This window comes from Varroa destructor, unplaced genomic scaffold (assembly GCF_002443255.2).
Source record: "Varroa destructor unplaced genomic scaffold, Vdes_3.0 BEIS01000004.1, whole genome shotgun sequence".
Taxonomy (NCBI): Eukaryota; Metazoa; Arthropoda; class Arachnida; order Mesostigmata; family Varroidae; genus Varroa; species Varroa destructor.
In genome coordinates, this window is record NW_019211457.1 from 50,564,958 (window position 1) to 50,591,125 (window position 26,168).

A 26,168-nucleotide genomic window follows, 5' to 3' on the forward strand; every position below is an offset into this window, starting at 1 on the left:
TTAAAACGAGCTGATACAAATATTCTGTACGACAATAAATGGTTTTGGGTACAAAATGCATCGTGTGAAACCCGACAGAGCCGATTTTGTCGGATTAAAGACGAAGCTACAATCGGCATACCGTTATTTGGTACTAGTGATGGGATTAGCCATATCGTATGAGCCTTATGAAAGCCGTCAAATAAGGGACGAACACAGGGGAAGCCTGCTTTGGCGGAAACAAACCGAAAAAATCGACCAGGAAGATAACGCGCCTGCTAGTCGAGGAATAACGCCTTCAAGCACGAATAGTGCGGAGAGTCGAAAAGATACCTCAGGGGAATCATGCTGGTGTAGTAAAGACCGGTGTCTCGCAGGGATTTAAAGACAAGCTTGCAAACGGCTTTCCGGAGAAAAAGTTTAGCTTGCTTAAAGAGTTTTTCACCCTAGGTGTCGATAGAAACGTTCATTAACTATGTATAGGCCAAGCAAATACTGTTCGATGAAGTGGGGGTTGAAGCCCATTCCTTCAATAACGATTGTTTTTCGAAACGTTTTTTTACTTATATATGAGTTTTATCACTACAGCACCGGTCAGTTTGTAGGCGGAGCCAATCTGGGCAGTGCGCAGTCACTTATCGGACGGATGCAAAACGTTCAACAAACTTGAAGCTCAGTGTCTGACTAGAAAACGCAGCTGTTAGCGAAAATGGCCGGCCGACAGCAATGCCGTCTAAAAATATTTTCGGCTGTCGCGATAACGCCGATTGGGATTTCAATGTCGCGACAGCAGCGACGTCTCGATAATCGTTGGTGGTAAGTGTACATCAAAAAAACTTGGAAAATTAATGTTTATTTTTGTGATAAATAAGCTTTCCTAGAAAAAAAAAAAAGCAGTCAAACTGTGTCATCCACAACGACAGCTTGGATGAGTATCGATGTACGACCCAAGTAAATGGTAAAAAAAAAAGGCCCTCAAACTCCTAAAGCGAGGAAGAACGGTGGTTGCATAATAGCGTTAGCTCATCGAGATGGGCTGGTAGAATTACTTGACTAAATCGTTTTTGAGTAGTCATAGCATAGGGTGTAGCTTGAGGTAGCCGGTCTTGCCTAACTGAAGACGAAGCTGCAACCGGCATGCTACATATATAACGTAAAGTATAGACCCATGGGCGTATACTGACTGCATCGAATGTTAATGGTTCGATCATCAACAATTCATTGGTGAATAATAACTTCTTGCCGACCTCTGGCATCCACGTAAATTAAATGTTGGGTTATTTAACGTGAACATTGTTATGTCACTTAATTGCATTTCAAGTTCACTCAATGCCAAAACCTATATCTTTGAAGAACGCTGGGTCAATGCCATCGACAGTATAACACTGATTTTATCGATCACCGGTTACAATCTGGTTGGCGTTTCCAACATTGGAACTAGCAACTTAACTCTTGATACGAGGCTCACGAGATTTTGCGAGAGGATGGTGGTCGAGTAGTGATGGAAGGTTCTGCGAGAGTGTGGGCAGGAGGTGCCGACCAGCAAGTAAACAGTCACCCAGGAGGATGCCATTAAGGCGACGCCAGAGTAACAGAGACCGTTACAAACGATAATTGATGGCCACAGTTCGGAAACGCCAGTTGACTTTTGAGCCGGTCTTGCCTGCAGAAGCCAGACCGTTTCGTGTGCTTCTGTCTTCAGAGATCAGCCGTTTAAAGCTCACAGGCTAGTAAACTGGGTCACCGACCCACTTGACGCTTTCTCACTCGTTTTCTCTTTATCATTGTATCTTTTAGCTGGTAGCATTGGTTCGTTTCATTTCGCAAGCCACTGACGACGTATAAGCTAGGAAGAGATGGCGGCGGGCAACGTCGATGTACAAATGAATCTTTTTTTGTCCGTGCTCTCTTCAAGATTGCGCCGTACGATCGCAGTCAATCTCCCCATCCCCGAATATCCTGGTGTCCCGCTGATTCTTTGTTGCTGAATTCACCCTCTTGGACCATTTTGCCCCTAAATTGCGCCCCATCTATTAACGATTGCCTGAGCAGCGATCTAGCCCAACGGAGAGCGCTGTTGAGGCGTCTATGGGTATTGGACAGCGGTGGTGGTTCTTTCGAGAACGAACAAGACGTTTCTCAATTAGCATACTTTATTTAGATCCTTTTCGTGTCTGCGGTGCCGGCCCAAGACCTGGTGGCTGCATGCCAGTAAACGACTGCGTTGTAGTAGTCCGCTCTCCAGGCGGACGGTATACCTTGCACTCTTGAATTCGGGGGCTTGGCCGAGGGCGGATAGATGGGATAAATGCATTAATCGTTTAACAAAACAGTCTGCCGGCGTCGTTTCATCGTTCGGTTTCTTGTCCTTCACTCCCTTAGAATTTCCGTTTTCGTCTCAAGAGAAAAAAGACACTGCTGATCCTTTTTGAATCTTCTTGTCTTCATTCTATTACTCTTTCATTCTCAACTGGCCTCAATCTGCTAAAATTCGTTACCATGGAAACACCCTGATCACTTACCAGTACGCAGGATTCCGCTGTAATTTAGTAATTGGAAGCAAATAACAAGAATAAACACTGAACAAAAAATATGGAATGTCGTTATGAAGTAGAAAGCTAGGTTGCCCATAGCTGCTTTTAAATGCTACCAAGCCTGCATTCTGATCACAATGCCAGTAAACGCATATTTATCTTGCCAAGACAGACCCAGTTAGCAACAGGTGCCAGAGACTTTTTGTGGTATCTTCTTGAGCCTTTCATTGCGGTCTTGATCAAAGCCGTTTTCAAACATTCAGTTGAATTTAAAAACGCCTATTGCTTTTTGAAGACCCCGTTGACATCGCAGATTATCTCCTGTATCAAGCGTTTTACTTCAAATAAATAGGCTGTTTATATTCGAAATAATTTTTAGATTTGGGCAGACTGGATGAAGACTGATTTGGAGATTGCTTCACATCCTGCTGGTCATGCATTCGTATTGTTTGCACTACCCATTAGTTAAGAAGACTCAAAGAAAAGTTACATAGGGCATCCACGTCCGAATTGTGCCTTATGATCATATTGTTCCTGAAACTGTATCTAAACAAAGACATATCTTAATTATCTTTTGTATATGCTGGAAATGCCCTGTTGGACGGTCATACCTACCCTAATATGACCACCATTTATTGCAGTTTCAATTCGAGACCTAAGCCACTTCATTTTTATAGTCATTTTCGAAATATTTCCACTTAAATTCGCAAAGTAATCGTGCATGAATCGTAAAAGTATAAACTTTTTAAAATGCTACTCAAACCGGCCAAAAAGGTTTACAAAGGGGCAAAAAGTCTTAAAGAACTAATCGCCGGAGCTTACTTAGAGTCAATTAAAGACTGATATTGTCCTCTGTAAAATGGCATTTAGCTTCTGCACCAAAGACTTAGGTGTATCAAAAATGTTTTGAGCTTTCTGAACTTTATTTTTAATAAGAAGCCTTTAGTTCGCCTTACACATATTTGCTGGTCTCTCTCGAGTTTTCCAGAAGCCGTACGAAAATTGTCAATAATATAGATCGTTAATTTCATTTCGTATATTTCAAGGGTTTGTCTAGTGCAGAAAGACTGGATAACAGCAGATGTTCATCGAGATTCGGAAACGATGCGCCGGATTTACCCATGATGGGTTCGTTGTTTTAGGCTAGAAAGAAATTGCTTTACTTTGCCACCAATGATGGCGGCCGACCAAAAGCCCTTAAACACAAAAGGTCAGCCAAAGTTTGTCTAAATTAAAATACCGCATCCTGTATATAATCTATTACATTTTCAGGACACCATGTATTTACATTCTAGATAGGGTATTTCGTAGGAAGAATACAGTAAACATTTTGAGTATCTGCAAGTTAACGTCTTTATAGAAAATTTCTATTATCTATCTGTCTCTAGTAAGGAAGACGAAGCTGGCGATGTTCGATGTGTAACAAGAAAAGAAAAAAATATTTTCCCGTAGACACCAACATTGACCGGGGAAAAAGTTTTTTTGTACAGCTTTTATATACAGTTCGTACATTCTAGTTGATTGTCAAACTATGATTGAGAATTTGCTAAGTAACCGGATAAAAAAACCCGGTTGATTTTTTTGAGCTCTACATTATGAATATAAAAATAAGATTTTCTATTACTGCCTTGGAATCAAATGTGGGATGTTTTACGCAATTGGTAACAAAATATAAATATGTATCAATAAACTGAGGAAATAAGCTCGTGTTTATTTGCTTGCGTACATTGCATGAACGTTTGCATGCAGTTTTGAAAATTAAAGCCGGTTTTTTTTAAAGCCGGTAAATTTTACGATATAACCGTAGCGGCGTAACGGGCAGATTTCAATGAAGCAGCGGGCTAAAGGTGGCAAAATAACGGCTATCCCCTCTAGTCCACGGGATCATCTCGGTATAGTGTTTCCGATGGCCCACTAGAATTAATCTAGCCAAGCCGCGTCTGGCTGAATTTATCTCGGTTCTTTTTTCGACAGATTTACGAAACGGCATCACAACTATACAGGCAAGGTTATTTGTGGCTATTAACCCATTCTTTATTTGTACCCTTAATCTTTGGTAGCTATAATCCCTGCTAAATCCGAATAAAATACATTTTGCCAGGCATAAATAACAAGTATGCGCCGATTACTGCCGCAAATAAAATGATCACAAAATTTAGGCTAGATCTTCGCTCATTCTTCGAAACTCTAACTCTGGACTAGAGGGATGCAAGTTGCTCGTCTCTAATTGCAGATTATTTTACTATACGCCGATACCGTTAGTTGATATCAACAACCCTCGTAGTCGCTAAGAATTACAGTTTCTCCATATTCCTGAATTTCATACATGTAAATTGCTGTTTTAATTTAGATCAACGACATGTTTTACACCCGACAAATGCCCCTATACTATGTTCTCCTCGTTGACCTCATAAGCGTTATTTTACCAGATCTTACCATGACTGGCTTGTCCCGGACTCCTTTTGCCAAATCATGTTACACCGGTATTAAACGATTGTACAATAAATGCAGCCTTGTCTACGAGTGCTGAACGGGATGCATCTTTGAAATGTAATGCGTCACAGTGTTTGCCCTTCTTTTGAAGAATTTTTTTTTTCGCGGCTTCATTGTGCATCGCTCTAATTGTGCGTAACTGATTAGAATAGCAAGGAATTGCGCCATACAGTTACAGACCATAGCACGATAACCGGGATCGTGTCCGGGAAACCGATTGACCAAGATTTGTTTCCATTGTCCCATTCCCGTTGTCAGCCGGGAATGGGACAATGGAAACAATGGCTGTCAGCCTGCCTTGTTACGAGGGTGTTTTGCCTTAATGTGTTAAGTTTTCCAATTCCTGCGTCCTTCCTGTAAATCAACATATCCTACTTAATATCAAACAGTCAACATACGTAGAGGGTGGGAAAATCTACTGTCTTTTGGATGACCTAAGAAGTTTACAATCTCGATAAGAATTCGTTGGTTAATAGATGGTCGTCGCTCAAATTCTGAAAATGGCGTCTTTTTGTTCACATACGAAGCGTTTTGTGTAGTAAAGAAGTGGCCTTCGTCCGATCAGAAGTAATGCCAATAGCCCGTCAAAGTCCATCCTAATTTAGATGCCGTATCCTGTCCATATATTGTTACCAGCCCCCTGTGTTTTTTCCTTCCTTGGCAACGTTTCTCTGCTAACTAGATTTCTACCAGTTATGCCGCGTTACCACAGCCAACGTGCAGTCGATGGCCAGGCGCGTTGGCGTGCGGAAGATCAAATACAGTTATCCAACTAAACGTGTGTCGCGTTATCTAAGGGTAACATATATCTCAACTAGTTAAACCCACTCGCTATAAGCTTTACTAGTAAAAAATAGAGGTGTTTATATTGGCTTGTTCAAAGCAAGGTTGATTTTTTAAACTTTTGTACTATTTATTCTCCGGTGTAGGGACCGCAAGGCATGAGATAAAAAGTATATACTTTAGTATGCAAAGATAATTAAAAGTTAGTCTAACTTTTTCATCATCGTTATTTTAGAAGTAAAATGCTTCATAAAGCGGATTTTGTAAATAATTATTTTGAGTTTGAGAAATAAAATTGAAAAATGTATGGGTAGAAAGGGTTTTATCGAGAAGGCGGGATTAATTATACTTATCATTTATTAAATAAATTAAAAAAAAGCACACCTTTTTGTGTGCTTCATAAATAAAGGTGTTCAAATACAAGATCAGATATTTTATCACATCTGGCTTACGAGATTAGTAGGGCGCGGTCATGGGGATGACAATAATACTGTATTAAGGCAGGGTAATTGAATAACCGAAGTAAGGTACAACGATTACTGAAATAATGCAACGAATATGCTGGGATATTGTAACCAAATAAGTTTCGTAAGAAAGCAGAATAGCTAATACAATGATCAGTATCCTCAATTAGAAAGGCTTGATCTGAACGTTGTTGCTGATCATCAAATCTGACTTACGGTTTTAAGTCTTATTAGATTTCGTCTATTTTTCTACTATTTTTGACATTGCTTGCCCAGCGGGAGCAGTCTGCTACCGTCCACTGTTGCAGCCGTCTAATCAGACATTAGTAATTCGACAGAAGATTTACATCCAGCTCAAGTTCCTTTACAAGCTTAAGTCTATAATAAAGTTATTACGAAGAATCAAATTAGAAAGAGCAGCGACTTCAATGAAACTGCCCTTCTCTTTCCGTTTAACGAATAGTACTTATCGGTGTATATGTCCTTTAGCTGAATGATCGTCACCACTGATTTCGATATAGGTGCGTTCCATTGTTGATAGTCATTGCAGTTGATCTGCTGGCTTTCTTACACCGTGTACTATCCAAACATCTGTTTTCTCCTACGCTGCGACAATATCTGCCATCGTATGCCTGGTGGCGAGGGCTGTAGCAACGATGAGGATGACGATGACGACAACGACCGAGCCGATGCAACGGGGGAAACAGGGCCCGTACGTCTCTCTTCGTGTACTCCCCACTTCGGCCATACGACGCCTTCATGATCATCCAGTCCGTCTAATTCGAGCTGTTCACTTTGCGAAGCTACTTTACTAGCTGCGCTCGTATGAGGCGTTTGTCAGCTCAACTGTGGAAGAATCTGGACCAGGTAGAGCGACTGTAAGTAATCCCTGAGAGCACTGAAATGCTAAGTAACTAAGCAGGTCCAATGGAAAATCACGCATCCAAAGAAGATTGAAGATTTTTTTTCAAGCAGTACAACCGGTAAAAGCGGAATGAAGCGAAAATTAAAGGCAATAGCTACGCGAGAACGTGCTATTTGGACATTGCGCGACAACGTTTCTATTAGAATCGCTCTTTTAGAAAAACTGGGTGAGGTTTATGAGGCGTGCGAACTACAGGTTTTTAGCTCGATAGTTCCAGCTATGTCCTACTTACTTATATTGTGCACAAAAGTATTGGTATACATAAACAGTGTGTCCTGCAGATGGGCAACTCAACAATCTATGCCAGAATACGTATACAAACGCGTTGAAATTCGGTATAAACTATTCTGTCTATGTGGGTAAACACAGTCCTTACACTTGGCCTTGGGGAAGGTAAAGATTTTCACAGTTAACAGGCCTAAAATATGTGTGTTCATCCAAGTGACACGTAAGGTAAGTATTCAGCGTAGAACATGCGCAGTAAAGCAATATTTAAGTTTTCTGATGGCTAATGGTTAAGCATTAAACAAAAGGTGCTTTCCATCACAACGTATATTCAATCTACGTTCTTGCTAAGGAGTTTTTATCCCTCGATCCTGATTTGGGACATGTGCAAAATGTACACACAATACTATTATTATACTAGACTTACACTCGAGTTTACTCAAAGGAAGTGCTAACTGAGTGTTTAAAAACCTACTCACCCAAGGGAATACTTTATTCGAACGGCGCATTTATTTGCACTCTGGTGCAGGATTATATTTTGTGGCCACTTTGTATGGTATTATTTGTTTGAACAAACATAACGAAGCCAATTAGCATTTTTGTACCGACAAATTGCTTAGGAAACCAATTTTAACATTCGAATATATTTCAAAGACTATACGAATTGGGCAAAACACACATACAGTTTCCCAAGAGCTCTGTTCCGTTCACAGGGTTAGACCGCGGCAATGGCTAAACAGGCGACTGTCCGACTTGTCCTTCTTTCTTTCTATGTGCATAGGACAAATTCATAGTCTTTCCATAATTCGCCTAGTTGTCTGGCTTTCTCTTTGGGCCAGGAGCTCTTCTGTAAGAGTTTGTCTGATGCATTGCTTAACAGCCTACAACTCGAAACGCCTACGTTACTGAAGTGGCCTCTTTACCTTTTTTTCATGTACGAACTGCATTTTAGCTGACTCATTACTCAGACTGGAAATCTGTACGGCGTAGAACGCTTTGTCAAAGAGATTTGGTGACGATTGTTGCGCGGATATCCGCAATCGAACGAAAAACTGATCCAAATCTAGCTAGGTAATGCGAGCCTTGTTTCCGCTGCATTTACAACACTGATGCGTTGGGATATCTCGTCGCTAGCCAACTGTTGCAACAGCAGGAAATCTGATGTGGCAACGCTTCTCTGTATATCGGTATTTTTAAACAGCGCATTAGTCGGCCGGGGCACGCCTTTGCCTCTTGTTAGTTTCGTTGAATTGTAGCGGGTGTGTGGGTCGCAGGATGCGTTGAATTGGACCAAGGGGTTTAACATGCATGCAATGTGCCTGTATCTAGTGGTTGCCCACACGAATATTCTCAGCTAGTGTTGATGGCTTCTTCCTTTTGCCATCAAGGAGATAATCCCTCCGGAACGAAGCGAAAACGTAAAAAGGGATTGTACAGCGTGTTTGTTGACGGCCCACTTGTCCCTCCGAAAAGTTGTAGCGCAGACGATTTATGAGAGGGCAACAAGAAAGGCCTAATCCATTCGGGAATAGAGCTCGAAACTTGCTTGCTGTGTATGCAGCACGCGTAAGGAGCGTAGGAACGCCACACTTAACACATATTTCAACTTATTCCTTATAGACTATTGAAGGTAAAGCCTTTTACCCCAATACCTCACGTACTTGCTGGTTCAGTTTATTACACTAGGAAGGAATCACGTCGTGTTGTCCAGTTAACCAGCTTTTTTAGGGAAGGATTCTCACTTAAACATGCACATAATTAATACTAGCGCATAGGGATCCTTCCTTTTTTAGAGCCTCATTCGGTCGCTCCTTTGACTCCATTTGATAGATTTCAATTTCTGCATTTCCTCGTCTGGTATTCGTGTTATGGCAAATGAACAGAAACAGTAGATAGATTCTGCAGCTCATTCACTTTCTGGCGTATTACAGACAGCGCTAGCGAATATGGATCTGCAAGTGTGTCTGCCTGAGGGTTTCTGCGCAAACACGGCGATTGTACGGCCATCCTTCGCCGTGGCCGCAAAATCGCGCGAATCTCATGAAACATTACAGGGGTGCCCTGGAGCTCCTTTCATCCCTCGTAGTCATATTCACATACATGCATATTTATCATTGGCCACCATCCATAACTGATCTCGAACGCGAGCACCGTGGGGGCTGCACACTCAGATTGCGCAGTTACCTAGCGGCTGTGAGATAGTGCGTGCTGATCTGGTTGTGCCACGCTGGATGCGCTCACCCCCCATCGGTAGGGTTCCAACGGGCAATCGAGTGCTGGAGTTTTTATCTACGGTAGTCAGATAGAGCCTCGTCTCCGCCATTTGGCCGAAGACGATCGACGAGTCTTCTCTTCAATCCCTTGACCTCTCTTATTCTACTACTCCCAAACTCAACACTTTGTTCTTCCATTTGAACTCGACTCCCAAACCAGTGAATGGGTTGAGTGGTAAAACGAATTCTATCTTGTCTTTTTAGTGGTTTGTTATGCACACACGCAGACACGTGCATAAGTTAAAATACAGATGGAAATCGAGATGCACACCTTGATCGAACAAGAACAATGTTCATTTTTCGAACGAACCTAGTGTACATCGACCATCATATGCGCATATGTACACTGGCAGATATTTGTACCACTAATAATGCAAACGAACGAGTCGAAATGGTTGTTTGTACAGGCACCAAAAAACTCAGATGTCAGACAAATGGGCACATTCGTCAAAGATGCCGCGCCGTGCAGATGTTTTAGCGCTCGAAGCTATAACCCATATACGATGTTCAATAACGTTCAAGTAACGTTCATTAACAATATTTCGTCGAGATTAACTTATGTTTGACTCCATAATTAGCCGATAGTATAATATTAGTTTTTCGCTTTAATTTAATGCATATAAGCCAATGTAATAGAAAAAACACACGACAGTCAAAAGAAACTTTATGGTCTGCACACACGAGAAACACAATAGTAAGTGATTACCTCACAGACTTAGTTTATAGATAATTTACATAGGCATAGCATTCATTTAGATATCAGCTATCAGTAGCTTAGCTATCGTCATCTAGCACAAGATGATTTTTTGATGAGGTCATAATCGACAAGAAAGAAATTTAGGTCCTCTCGGCCTCATCGTCTGAGTGGAAACGAACTAGACAAGTGCCTCACCAGACCACCGACGTGGCTCAGGTGACTCGACGAGTGCTCCAGCCAAGTCTTCCGAACGGGAGCTACACCAAATAAGCTGAGTAGGATGCTTCACCGACACTGCTACACTAAGCCCAAAGAACGCGGCTCTACCTTACGAACCGCTGTGGCTTTGCTTTCACTAAGTCCATTTTTAGATAAGAACATCTTTGTTTTCATTAAGACGGTTTCGCTCGAGTAATAGCTGCCCCGTGTTCGACCCTCAGTCGCTCCTACTCTACTTCCCTACTGCTTCGCTAACTCTGCCCTCTTTTGCTTCAACTGGACAGGCCGACTACGCCAGTCGTTCCCCAATTTCCATCTTTGCTGGCGCTGGCAATAGGGAATGGGAACTTCAGAGTTTTTCCCGTTGTACTCGGCCAGCGGCCGTGGACGGGACTTCAGGGGGGTGGGGCGTAACGTCCACAACGACCAAGCTCCGGCCGGCTAGTACCTAGGGAGTGAGTGCCGTACTGGATCGGGACATCAAACCTACTATTTGTTGCGACAACTACTTTTTGCGGAGGAGCATTACGGCGTCTGCTATAGGTAGCAAAGCCACTGAATGTTGAGTTCCTCATCGGTTTCATCCTAAAGACATTTTCTATCTTCCATGAACAATATAGAAAATACAACCTCGCTGCTCGATCTTACCGCTATTTCGATATTCTGGCCGCTTTCAAATAGTTCTGTTCAAGGCTGACAGAACAAGCTCCCCCATTCGAAGGGCCCCACACAGTCGATACACTAAGAGACAATGGAAAACTGTAGAAAACAATTAGAAAGTGTATTTCGCATTACAAACGGCATATTTTAACTTTTCCAACAGATATCTGAAGTTCATACTAAAGCTACGCAGACTTAATTTTCAATTGGGATAAAGCGTTTAAGCCTAGGCGTTTTTGTGAAATCTAGTGTTTATTTGAGGGTCGATCACCTAACCGTTACGTTTGCGCATAGCGTTGACGTAAATTGGACAGTAGGACTCGTTGTAAAAAGGCAGTCAGTTCCTTGACGTTTTGCCGAAGAAAGACTCAATTGTGTCCAGCGTAAATGGTCAACTAACACATTATTTCAGGGCAAGTGATTTTAGCATCGGTTCAGCGGAGACTATTACGAATGAATTAATGTGTGACTATACGCCATGCTGTACAATTAGGATTTTCTCATCGAACGAAATATGGTTGGACCGTGGTCTTTGAGATAATTTCACGTTACTTTGTATATTTTTTAATGTTTAATGTACGTACTCTGACCGATCAGTGTTTCGCGTCAGGTTTCTAAGTCACAGCATGTTGATGGTCATTCAGATTACGGAATAAGAGTGAGGGACAGCTTGATTTCAAGACTCGCTGCTCAATACGAAAAAGGGGAAGTTAGAGGCTACCTTTGTTCGGGTTCGCTTGAATCGAAGTTATACGTGCTGCAAGTTCAGGCTGAAAAGACCCCTGGACTAAACGGCACTTCCTTTTCCTCCGTGCCTGTTTCTCCTTGGCGTCTCTAGGCTTCTGAGGCACGGACGACGGGGGAGCCGTCTGGCGTCGCAACGGCAATGATAGGGGACCTGATCTGTAGGAAGCACCTCTGCCCCTTTTCAGAACAGAGTGCGGTAGGAAGTGTCTATAATTCAACAGCACTTTGTGTTCTCATTAACGAAGACTTCGATTCGTTTGAAATCGTCCCAGTCGACTCTTCCCGTCTACCCAATCGTTCCTTCGCACCGATCTCCTCTCAGTCTCGCATAGATAACTTCCTCTATACAATATTCTGCTTCAATATTGTGGCTCACTGGTGTATTTGAAGCAGCGGATAAAACATCACGGCATAGTTTAACACCGGTACATGTCTATATGTATAGGTAAGTTGAACCCATAGACAGCCTCCGCGACAGAGCCAGCAGTGTTTATTGCTGGCCTTGGCAATAGAAGCGATCAGAGTTTTCACACCACTGCTACGCCGTTAGTGACCTTGCTAATGGCGATGGATGGTACTGTAGTAGCCGTAACGAAGGCTGAAATACGTTCCGCTGCTTCGGCTGTGTTCATCATCGAAGTACTAATAACTGTACCATCGCCGACTGTCATTCTTCTTCATAGATCTTGAAACCTCATTGTAAATCTGATACAAGCTAGCAGATCAGCTCCATACCACGACGTCAATTACGAGTGGGATGTGCTTAATGGACAAATCTACTAATGTAGAAAAACATAGCAATAGACAATTGCGAAACGGTGTTACTTTTGTGCTGATATTTTAAAAAGTTACGGTACAGCCAAACTTGCGAACTGTAAGATCTGATTCTTAACTAAATTCACTATGGCTGACAAGCGCAACAATAGTTTGCAGGCAAAAACGGATGACAGTATATAGAAAGAAAAGATGCATCATGCACAATAAAAAACGTTTGGTTGTAACGTAAATCTACCATGAGTAGGTACAGGGTTAGAGCAGAGTGTTTGAAGCAAATATTTCTTCTATAATTCTATATACATTACCCTAATGTATATCTCTTTTCGCCACGCCCGCGTGGCCTAGCTTACGTGGAAATAATTAAAAAAAAAAAAAAAAAAAAAAGTTCGAGCTACCAGAAGGTCGGCACTTCACGAGTTCTGCAAGGAAACGACGCGAAAAAACAGTAGACCTCGCAATGCGCCGCACTGCTATTATGAATGAATGCTTTCCCAGCGAGACATGGGCGTCATTATTTGCGTATTCTCGCTTATCGTTGAAGCCGATGTTATATAAGCGTCAGCCCTCCCAAGCAAAGCCATCTGTTCGAGCAGTTTGTACCGCCTAGAGATCGTCTGTAGTGGCTGTATCAGTTTTCTGTGAATCTCATTCAGAAGTTTGCCTGTTCAGACATGGGGCAATTAAATAAGGCCACCTAGATATTTCACGCATTGTCGAGTTTGATCGAAGCCAGCTCCGCACTAGAATAAAATATTTGCGTGCGTTTTTATATCAAAGTTGCCCCCCTCTACTTTTTAATCACATGTAATGATGCCCTCGCTAGAGAAGCATTTTTAAACCGCGGTAGAAAGGAAGGCACTTACTGAAGCTAGTATTTGATCATTCCATTCCTATTCCTGACTGTGATCACTTTTGGAGCTCAATTTGGCATGCCCCAAATGTACTTCCGAACCGTCTCCGTCACGCGTATGAGCCCACAGTTGAAGCACCTTAATCTTGAGTGATGAGATGTTCATTATCTCCTGTACGATATAACGCCAATCGTCTCCAATCGAATTCAGGTCGTTTGAATTTCTAGATCATCATTGCAAAATCTCAAAATTATTAGCGGTAAAAGCTCAGAGACATACTTTGTCACAAGACATAGTGGCCTATTGTGCGTAAACACAATTCCCACTCCAAACCATTTTACCTACCAGGGGCTGTATTTGCGTCTGAAATGTTTCGCTGTGGTAGTTTTCCATAATACCCTTAACGAAATATAAGGCTTCTGTGCCGTGATTGAAAATTACGACCGTCACTATTATTTTGCTTGGATACTTGTCCTGCTGATTAGACCGGATTCATGGCATCTTTCGTCGAAACGCACGTAGCCGTACTAAGTGTTACAACTTATTCCATTCATCTGAAAGACAAACTCTTCTTCACTTTTCAACTGTTCAACTTGGGAACTGTTTAACCCATTTGAGGCCCACATATTTTTGTGAAGAGTTTAGCCGTCTTTCTTGTTGGTTTAAAACAGCTAAAACCGATTATTTCGACACGACGTTGGAGACCTTTTTATGGACAGTGATTGTGCCGTTTGCCACTTTCTTCCGCAATCGAGAAACTGTTACAAATCGGGCTTTTTGTAGCATGACCAAAGAAATAACGATTATTTTATCTGCTGCGTTTTCAATTTTCCTACCTTCTTTGACGGCGGAAGTTTTTCCCCTTTCACCCCCGGAGCTATATTGTCAACTGCACACTTCGACAGTCGGAGCCACACCGTAAATCCTCTACCCAGTCACAATCATTATGTTTGTGTTAGTCTACCTATTAGGGGGCGCTGCTCTTCGGCGAGATATATTCATAATCCCATTAAAGGTTCATTTATAGTTACAAAGAGCACGAAACTCGTCGAAAACCACTTGAAAATAACCTGGGCTCACAAAACCATCGTTGTTGTCCAGTGGATGAGAGTGACGATAATGCAGTGGTATACAGGCATCACAAACATTCAAAAGTCACAAGAACTTAAAAATGTTTCTTTAAGAACGGTCCTCTTAGAAATACTATCATTCGAAAGCAAACGTTGGCAGCCTTTATAGAAATACAAAGCTCATGCAGATACCTATTTCGGGTGCATAGGTACTTTCGATTAAACTCGGCGATGTGCGAAAGTTCTAGGTGGCCTTATTCGATCGTCGAATGACTGCAAATACGGGGCAGACCCGATCAAGTATTCTAACACTGAATATGCCTGCTTCGTAGTAATAAGCAAACTTCAAGACCGCCTTAAAGCCTAAAGTCTTGCTCCCATGTTTCAAGTACTCAAGAAATGGTTATTTGGTAAATATGTTTTAATAATTATTATTTTCAAATCGTGTTAGACGTTATTAGAAACGCCAGTTTGCCTAAAGAATGACGAAACATGGTGACTGTCATCCAAGAGCAGTATCATGCGATTGACTAGACGATCAGAGATAGCTCAGGTTGTCTTTGAGGAGACGCTTGAGCTGAGTCCACAGTCTCTGAGCTATCTAGCTTTCCTGATAAAACTACAGAAAAATTTGGGAATATTTATTATTGTACAATTGACTCATGGGCTACTACCTACTATTTCAAGTGTTCATATATATATATAAGTTGTAAAGTATTAAGTGTAACTGGCTAGTTTTGGAGTGCTTGGTTCGTGTAGTAGAAGAAGAACATTCGCCTGAGTGACAGATTATTAAACGAGTAGCTTGAATCAGCGCACGGCAACTCGTGACGGGTATATGAAAAGCTCCATTCAGGTTCACTGTGGCATAATACTTTGGCTACGTTTTGGCACGATACTGAGGTACTCATCTTTGTTGTTGCTCGTATGGTTTTTATGCCACAGTTACATATGTGTCCCCTAGAAGACGCTTGCGTTTGGGTACATCAGTGAAAATTTTGAAATTTGTTTATTGTTATAGTGTCAGACACGACATCGTTTGAGTGCCGCAGCACCAGTATATGAAAACACTTTACGCGTTGTTGTGACTATCACCGTTTGTTTCCAATCTGCATTTAGACGACGCATTATTAAGAGCAGTTTGATTGCTAACTAGCTTTACAAAAACAAATCCCATCTCGTTAACATCACAAACGATTATAGTTCAAAGGCTCTATAAGTGTTCATAATGCGCCTTGCTATGCTATCCGGCGTGAGGGCTGGACTCGCCGCGACTGCTGGTATGGCACAGTCACGAGCAATCTCCGCGTGAAGGGGTTGGTCCTAATTGGAAAAACGTGCTCCATGTTTCTCTACTCGTTCCTGCGGACATTGTTTACAGAAGAGAGACGGACACTCGTCGACCGTTCACCTCTATTGGCCGAACTCCGTTTGCCAGGTAGGGCTAACCTACATTTAGCAGAGATTCCTACCACATGCTAGACAGGCCAACTACAAAAATATATTCGTCAGGGCCGTTGTCGTGATAAACAGTATTGCCGTTACCGCTATCATCGCAATCAGCAACGCCAATAACAAAAACTGTAACAGCGTGAAGCACGCATTAGGCGCCAAGCTAGCAGCAGTTACCAAATAGTCGTCATAGCTATACGTTCAGGCCACGTCAAGAAGCTGGTTAAACAGTTCGATTTTCGACAAGTGGGCAGAGTGTTTAATTACCATGCGCACAACTCAGTGAGCTATCATTAGTGAATTATACTGAACGGAATTAACAGCGGAATGAAGGGATCAGTCAATCAATGCATTTTCTTCTATCGACTGCGAAGTGATCTTCTGACCGCCCCGCATGCGAATACGTCAGATACACTGTTCTACGTTACCCGGTTATACACAGTCTGTGCCGTCTCGTAGTACTGGTGTATAGCTACCAGTTCCTGCGCTATTCAGAATCATATGGCGTCTTCTCAACAGGATCGGAACGATCACGACGCCTGTAACTTGTAGCCCTTCAGCGAGTAACGCAAACGTCGAAGCGTGAATGCGAACCCGCGACGACGATTACACGAAGGAAACGCATCGTACGCTCTACCTACTAGAAGATAACTGAAATACGAGGATAGCTATCATAGATTAGATATTGCGTAACGACGCACGATAGGAAAACTCCTAATAACAGAATCTTTATAGCAATACGTAATCTCCAAATGTGCTGATTCCTGCCGGGTAATATCCGACTGAAATGATGCTTTAAAATTCAGTCACGCATTGCTAGAAAGTTAAAGATCTAATACCTTCAGTACCGCAAAATCTTTGAATAACTCTAACGAACCCCATTTGCAAATCGTTTCATTTTTACAGTAATTTATAGTTACTAAGAAGTTATCAAAGCAGAATATGTCTCGCATCTTTTGACAAATCTAGTGTGAAGAACATTCTTGCATCTTATTAATATTATGCAACAAATAGGGCGTGCTACTAAACAAGAAAATAGCTAAAATATATTTAAATATTTTGTGAGTCGAATTTGCGAAGCTAATGGCACCTGCTACGTTTGATCGGTCCGTCAACCTCCCGTTGCTCTTCATCACATTTAGCTAGGTACTTCCTAGGAGGGCTCTATAGGCAAGAGTCAGTTTAGTTGCGGCCGAAAGGCACTTGAATGTTGCTGGCCGGTGGCCTGGCGAGGCTCGTTACAGGCTTCGGTTATCCCGTTAGGTTCCTTTCCATACTATCTGCTCTGGCAAATTCGTTCATTCGGGTTCCTCAGGGACTAATTACCTGTTCCGTCTCGTTCGTCCCCTTTCCCTTTTGGCTCTATCGTCCGTCTGCGCTCTCAATAATAATAACACACTAATATCCACCAAAGTAGACCAAAGACCCAGCCAAGGAATCTGGCCAGCCCATTCGATCACCGATACACGGTTAGATGCTAGCTGAACGGACTTTGGTACCTCCTGCCTCCATTTGAGGAAATCGGGGCCACTTCTTGCTAATTCCCCGATCGGTCCGCTTGTCCGAAGCTGTTTAATGAACGATTGTCCTTTTTTCCTCCCGTAGCATATAATCTTACTTGCCTATAAATCTACTACTAACCCTGCTTTTGTTTCGACGACAGCGCGATACAGAAGACAATAGATCCGAAAATAGAGAGCAATAACGTAATCCTGTCCTGAAAATCAAGTTACGCCAATTGGTTTCGTATTAACGTAGAATAGTACACCCTGTCATTTTGCTCCGTTAAAGACAACGAGTACCGTTACTTCGAATCGAAACAGGGTGTCTTGTGTATGCCATCTGACAACTATAATGTTTAAGCGGCACACTTTTATGGTGCAAAAGTGGTGTTGCTCGTATCTGGGCTGGAATACAAAAAGTAATTATTTTGAATGACGCTTTAATGACTTTTTGGGAGTACCATAAATAGATTGTGCACAATATTTTTCTTCTATTTGTTTTGTATTGCATGCTCACAAACCATGAACATACGAAAAGTATGTTTTAGCGTTGGAAAAGGTATAACGAAATAAATCCGTGCATGTTGACGTCTAGCTTGATTGATCAGTGTATTCTAGATAATGGAAAATTTGTGTAGGCATACATCAGTTTGCCAGTGCACGGCTCGACCAACATACCGTGTTAATATGCGTTTTACACCTCCATTTTCTGAAAAGGCGTAAGGCCAGCCAGTCGTATCAAGGCTGTTTGCTAGTTCCTCTCCCTCCTTCTGTAGTTCCAGTATCAGCAGCAGTAGTCGATTTCATTTCATTAACTTGTCTTGGTGTCCTCTCAATTTCCTTCATGGGCAGGCAACGTCTTCTTTCTATGCCCCTTGCTGAAAGAGGCAGCTCGCCCTCTTTCGCACTTCACACACCCACGTATCTACTCTGCTTTCTCTATTTTCTCATTCTATTCGAACACTGCTAGCCTGGAGTGGATGATTTCCTCACTATTTCAGCCTTTCCCTGTGTATCGGAGCATTAGACCTGGAGTGACGACGGCCTTTGCTGTCAGCCAGTGTTTCGCCTCAAAGCTTTTCTAGCTATACTGTACCATCGGGGAATGTCGCTGTTCGGTTACTCCATAGCGTAATGTTAGCCGAGCTAACACTCAGACTCAGGCCATGGCCTCTTGTCGACAACTCGTTTAACTGTAGCCGGTTGGTCTCTTTATATTGCCTCTTCGAACGTTCCTTCTTCCACCACTTCTTCGTTTTTCCGTTTGTCGGCCGCGCCTCGGAGAGGTTAGGTTCCTTTCGTCTCGTCTACTTCACAGTGCAGGCTTCATGGACGCCGTTCCCTCTCTCTCGCACTAACTCTGTATCTTTGCGCCGCCTGTCGTCGAGTTCTTCCGAGTGTTCCATGTTGGCTTGATATCGGGTACCGTTCGCGATGCTTTTTCTAGGGAGGATTGTCGCTTTAGCCTTTTTGTTGTACCATCGCCACACGATGCTGTAGGCAACATAAATACACAATTTGTATATAAAATAGATTAATACTATTTCCAAGAGATTCAACAGATATGCTCAAAATGGCAAATTAACGTTTTTATATATGCTTCAGATTAAAGTAACGAATTTGGCTGGGCCCGTTCTGCTATCAACTTTATCCCCTCGATACAGCCGCAACCACTGTCTAAGAACGTTGCCCTTCGAAAACACTGGTTCGGCTGAAGATATCTGTGTAACTTCAGAAGCATAGGTTATGTTGTGCAGGTAACTCGATTGCACGGGGTTAACCACAAAGGGGTACAAAGAATTCTAGATCCAGAAATCATGAGCTGGTCAACATCTTATAGCGTTTAAACTGTAACGCCTGAAAACGTCTGCTGTATACGAACGAGGGCATGTCAGATCTCTATGCTTAGTGAATGTGTTAACGCCATTATATCCTATGTTAATAATATATTAACAATATCGGATTATAATGATATGCTGCTCTGTGTTTCTCATCAGTTTTGCAGGAAAAGTCTAAAATTGATCAATGAGTCAAATATATCAATGCGTCGAGTTGTGGCGCATTTCTTGGTCAGACAAAACTGTTTTTGAGTCTAATAGCATAAAAAAAAACTTTTCCTCAGGATGGCTGGACTAAATTCGTCTCGTGCGCTTTCCCAAATAGGTTCATCCAAGCCGGCATGAATGAAACTTTGTCCTAAGGTGGATGTGGACAAACTTATAGCCATGGCGACAAACTGTCATGTTCTAAACTTAAGCGGACAATAGCTGTTACCTCATCGGATCGGACCAACCACGACCAAAGTTACAAACCTCTTAGCCTATTTCAAATCGACAGTATTCCAAATGAGTATACGGTAACAGATGTTGCAAAAGCAGGCTCTAACGCTGTTAAGCGGACGGAGATCCATAAGGAACAAAAACAGCGCGGACTTGAGGGCTGTCGATGGCAAAAAAACGTAGACTTCTGGCTATGATTTCGTTTCGATTCGGCCGTTGGCGAAATTACTTCATGCGAAGATAGATTCATAGCAGAACATAGATTCAACACTAGAGCTTCAGCTACATGTCGTATGTCATATAAGTCAGACGTATGCTTTCTAGGATAGATAAAAGTAAGAGATCTTTGATACTCAGTTCTGTCAGTAGGTCGTCTTTGATTTTCCTTTGACGGGAAATCATTTGTCCTTCATACAAAAGTCAACCGCAGAAATTATCGCTGGCTTTCTCTTGTCTTAGAAGGTCTGTTCACTATGCGCGAAAGCAATTTTCTGGTCAATGCTCATGCTGTGAGCTTGGTGCACAGGGAAGACGTCATGCTATTCCTTCGGAAAGGAAAACGTGTCACCGACGAAGGTTATATATGAGTTCAACAAACGTCGATTGCTAAGGTATCTAAGAAAACTCCGGGCTTTCGAGAAAGACGGTGAATCAACTGCCTTATACCAGTTAATAAGTGCAAGATTGACTAAATAATAATGTGGGCGTGTTCTCGAGCAAGCACATTATATAACCCATAGCTAAATCCGCTGAAGTATTGCATATAGAACGCGTTATTGGGCAAGGTTCTGAAAAACCACGAAATGACAATTTCGATTTATTTACTCATCTCTCAAAAAGTATACGACTGCAAAAAGAGCATTCGACATAAGCCTGGGGGCGGTCTACGAGCTAAATTGGAGCCGTAGTCGCGGTGGATCGTGGTTACATTGAATATGTTTGTCAAGGACGTCACCTTAAGCACGTGCAGAACATCTCTTAGGTATATTTGTTTTTGTTTCTATAGGATATAATCCTATATAAGCATAATCAAGCGTCCAGATTTAGCCAGGTCACCCTATATACACGGTGAGTCAAAAATACGGTGTTAGTAGATGTTTACAATGCAATAGCTTCAACAATAATTACTGTAATCACTCAAATGATTTTATTATCTAATATCAGATGATCCTATGCTAGTTTGCTTATAATTTTGCGCCGTAATAATTTAGAAATCATATTAGGGCAAAAAGTTCCTTGATGCAATAATTTGCGCATTTTTATTACTTTAGTAGTTGTAAAATAAAAACCTTCTAAATGAGACTTTTTCAAATTTACCCTGTAAACGACCAATTTCAAATACCTCTCACCCCCCCCCCTCAAATGAAGTTAATGGAAATTCATCTAATTGTATGTGGTGGTGGTGTTTAAATAATAAGGCCCTTTACGGCGAGTTCTTCTTTTAATTTCACTTGCCAATATAAGATCTCAGGACTGAAAACTCCTGACGAACGCGGCATACATCAAACCTATTTCTTTTCTGCACATGATACATTAGCGAAGAGATATTTTTTACCAGTTGGGTAGGTCCTGAAGAAAACGGCCGACTGCCTTTCCGTAAAGTCTTCAAAACCCAGACATTTCCAAAGCTCTTTTTTATAAGCAAAGTAAAAGGTTATTGTCGAAAATTAGCAACTACAGTGAACCTTGAGTACAATTATATTCAATCAACTTTGTATTCATCATTAGCAAACTCGTTGGTCCGCCGATACGTTCAATCGCTTTAAAGATGAATTGTTCTACTGGTTATCCAAAGGTGTCGTAACTCTTTTTCATAATTATACTTCGAGTAATCATAAAAGAACTCTAGATACCCCCAGCAGAGCCGAACAGATCCACAGCACAAGTGCATTTGGTCGGACAAAGCTCTAGCCCCATTTGAAATAGCGTGGATTGCCGCCTCCTAACACAGGAGACGGGTATCGAGGAGTCTTTTCTTTAGCACATATAGCCTGCCTTCCGCTTTTGCCGTAGTACGTACTGCTGCTACTGAGTCTCTTTTTTCCATTGCAGCCGTTGCCAACCGTGGTCCCGATTTCACAAGAAATCTTTTAAGATTCCCTTAGTTGACACCGTGGCCCATACAACTGTCATCACATGGATAGCAGTTGTAGCCAGTGACAGATCTGTTGTTGTTAGGCAGCACAGTGTTTCAATCTGTGCATGGTGTAAAGTATTTACAACGCATCTATATTCTGGCATCTGTAGACAAGTAATCGAGATTTGCAATGGCTAACAGTCTGGTACGATGTTACTGAGCATCGGCATATTGAACATTTTCTTAAAAATAGCATTACAGACAACAATATGTTTAACAAAAGTATGCAAGCATTTGTCGCATGGGTGGCTGGCCGATCGCGAAGGTCGGTTCATGTACCTGTCCTGAAGTTATGCCAAAAGCTGGCTTACGTACCGAATGTAAAACCCTGAACATTTACGTCCCGTTTATCACTGATAAAATTGCGTGCTTTTGTGAATGTCCATAGCTTGCACACGATAAAATTCATATCTATGAACCTAGTAGTATTTTTTTTTAATTACTCTGGAAGTCATGCGCCACTCTTGGGGCTAGGCGGTTTATCTGCACGTTCTCGTGTGCGCGGGTCTATAATTTCTTATCACTATGAACCTTTTTTACATGGGAAGTTGATGCAGATCTCAACCCCCCTATCGTGCGTCTCTGATGCCAGAGCGCATCAAAGAAAACATAGCAATCCTCTGCTGTACTTCCGCGATACTCCTGTGACTGGATGCGTCTACTGCATTTTTAAATATACATATATATACAGATACACTTTTAAATACAGAATGATAAAGAGAATTGAGTTTTGATAAACAACAACTTCTACACTTTCTCGTCCATGTCTTCTCTTACAGCGTGTCATCTAGATAGTCATAACAGGCCAACCTCGCATGGATTTACCTATATGAAAGATGCGTGCAAAGTTGTCGCTACACAGTCTTAGAGAAGACCGAGTGCACAGCGACTTTTCAATCACCCTGTATGCAACAGAATTATACCGATATGTAAATGGTATTCATAAAAGTGTAAGTCATGCCACCAGAGCTGTGGGGATGGTAGTAAATTTAATGTGATCAGGTTCTCTTCGTGGCGCTCTTTCACTTCAGCTGTCTCTCTCCGGCGCGCTTTGTCTTCCGTTTGAATCGACTTCGTCTGCTTCGATCTGCCCTGGTCCTTCTTCGTTGATATTTTGCTATGCTTTCACCACATGCCGTCGGGTCGTTATGTCTGCTATTGGCAGAGTGAACGAATCTATTAAATTAAATAGTCTAAAAAAAGACTCTAAAGCAGTCGTAAAGTTTTTATGGCAAGACATAACCCGAGCCCCCCCACTCAGACTGAGAGGCTGGCCTCGCTAAGTGAGCCGCTGAACTAAGAAAAAGATCTCAGGAATTCTTAATTGCGATTCAATATCACTCATATTTCTCTTTTGAGCAGACCCACGCAAAACTTGCTATCCGTACAGGCTACGCATCGGAGATCGTGGGCAAAGAGTCGGATCTTCAGACTTGACTTGAAGAGCTTGAGTCAAATGACTTCGACATAACTTTTTAACTAGCTTTTAGACAATACTATCCTGCTTTAAAAACTATGAATACAGGCAGACAGTAGCTAGGAACCGAACAGAAAATCTCACTAATATTGTCTATGGCGTCCGTGATATGTTCGGCACAAAGCGTGGACTGTATAGTCTAAATTATACCTATTATGCAATTGACACCGACGTAGCAACTGAAACGGCAAAATCCCGGCTGAAAAGGTTCGCAGACTCAAACCCCATCATCGGTATGTACTAGACCTGCAATACACATCTGATGAGTAAGGACAAGCTTTTTTTGCGATTGATGCATTAGTATCACACTAGATCCCCCTTTGAATGATTACAAGAACATACGTGAATGCCTGGTTGTATAGTTCGCAATTACATGACGCATAAATGTATCGATGATTGTTGTTAATTGCATCATATACAAGGATATACAGGCTGCAATCTCTCGGGCGAGAAATTAATTTTTTTCAGCGTGAATACTTGGCATCTAGATCACCATTTTATGTCAAGTGAATAGTCGATTAAGATCAATTGAGTGTGCGTCCACCTGTAACGGCTTGCCGCTCATTGTTGCGCCTGTCGCTTCCCCTCTATTTCCTATTCCCTTCCACTACTACCACCTGCTGCCCCACTTCATATAGAGTAAAACGGTCCTTTACGGTGACCAACAAGTCCCGCCTCCGCACGCTCCTTAGCTTTCGCTTTCTTTTTTCCCACTAGAAAAGGATGCCACCTCACCCATCACTTTAGCTAGTCCACTGCCTTAACATATCCGAGATATACAGGCTTACATTGGTGCCAATGCTTTGCCCGCCATTGCTCGCCTACTACTTGTACCTGCCATCGAATTGGATTATACCCAGCTCAGTATAACGCTACTGACCTAACCTCTGTAATGCTTGCTTCGGTCTGGCTTTTCTTCAACAAAAATTCCCTAGGTCCGTTTTCTTGTTAGCTGAGCCGGTCCCCGAATTCCCCGACCGTCGTTGTCGTTGCAGGTGACAGTCTCTATGGAGATGATGTTCCTTTTGCTGTTCAGTTTCTGACAGGTATACGTGGGTTTACAAGAGGAGGGAGCAGGATAAAATGCAACACAGGTGGTGCGTTTGGGTGTACGTCGCAATCACGAAGGATGCAAAACACCACTCACATGAATTTGGGTCGCTGATCGCTGCGACACTGAGGATAGATTCCATCGGCATTGAACAGATGGAGAGATGCAACGATGAAGAAGATATTAAGCGTTGCCACAATGTATTATATGAAGGCCTTCTCCGTGCCTTGTTCCCAGTTCTTTACCACTACCAGCATCTCGCCGTTCTCCGTGCCGGCTCCAATATCCTCAACCCCTCTAACCTGGAAAGCAGCACCTCTTTCTCCCGTCGCTTTCGCTTATGGTAGCTGCTTCTAAGTTTGTCACACTAGACCTTCTTACCAGCCTATGGCAGACAGCCGGGCATATAGCCATCCAGCCAAGCTGGCGGGTAACTGAGCAACTTGCCTATGCACCCCTCACTAGCTCTTCTATATCTTCCTGGTTGGTTCGTCGCTCTTTCCGTCGCTGCGTTGCTCGCTCGCCTTCAATGATATTCAATGCGGCCGTAGTAGCAGCGGCGACAGTGGTAGGTCGATTGAGGCGAGCCATTATGGATGATCACCGTCGATCGGCCAAGCCGGCCGAGCGGACTATCCCACTACCCACCCACACAGGGGACAGGCAGCGCTAACTTCACTAGGCTCGATCGACGCCCGAGGGGGACAACGACAAAACGGAATCGAGCCACCGTCCTAGACGCAGAGGTAAAGCTTCTGGTGGTCGCAGTGGGAATGATAGCGGTGGAGGTGAATTTGCTGTGTCATTGCACAACGGAGCGGCTCTTCGGGACGACCTAGGCCTTTATACAACCTAGGCCAAAGTAGCAGCGATTGCTGTTTCCGCAGCAGGCATGATCACAAGGTGATAGAGAAGGGTTAGTCGTTTAGACCACCCCGATCTCCGAATGGTGTCTAAAATGTCTGAACGATACGACACTTTAGATGACTGTAGGTATCTATTATATTGCATGTGTCACTGGAAGACCTGTACAATGATCGCCGCGCTCAAAAATTGAAGCGCTTAAGAGGAGGATACCAGAAACGAGTCTTTTTCATTGAGTGACATAGACGCTGAACGATTTAGAGATACGTAAATATGCCTAAAGCATCGCTGTCGAATGTCGCCATTTTTCGGCGCAGAGTTCCGGCTTGGCCACCATAAGACGGCGTATGGATGAAATGAATTGAAGAAGCCGCCGTATCGACCGATACGGCGTATCTATTTCCCCACAACTCGAATAGTTACAGCCACGTTTAAAAGTGTTTGTAATTAATTTGTGTTTGTGTACGCGAGTCACTCGCTATACGTTGCTATTCTTGACCAGATTTGAATATAATGTTAATAATTGTTTAATAGAAACTTTCCTATAATTCACGTTACAGCAGAACACCCACATACAGCATTAAAAAAAAAAGCAATTTAAGTGAATTAAAAATGAACCAGTACACTAAATTATTGAGGCTCCGTAATTGCATTGTGCTGTAAATCAATCTAATCAAGCGTACGCAGGTGCACTGCCTGCGAAAAGAAT

General features: G+C 42.5%; 1 protein-coding gene across 2 annotated transcripts in view; it reads right to left on the reverse strand.

Moving 5' to 3' along the window:
* LOC111249184 (uncharacterized) overlaps positions 1–26,168 on the reverse strand; it is a 74,587-nt gene that overhangs the window by 2,706 nt on the left and 45,713 nt on the right. Inside the window, exon 2 of one of the 2 annotated variants that reach the window (XM_086987756.1) lies at positions 18,330–19,145. The exons of the other annotated variant lie outside the window; for it this stretch is intronic. The gene's annotated coding sequence lies outside the window, so the exon portion shown is untranslated. The remainder of the gene's footprint in view (positions 1–18,329; positions 19,146–26,168) is intronic. 2 annotated transcript variants of the gene reach the window in all.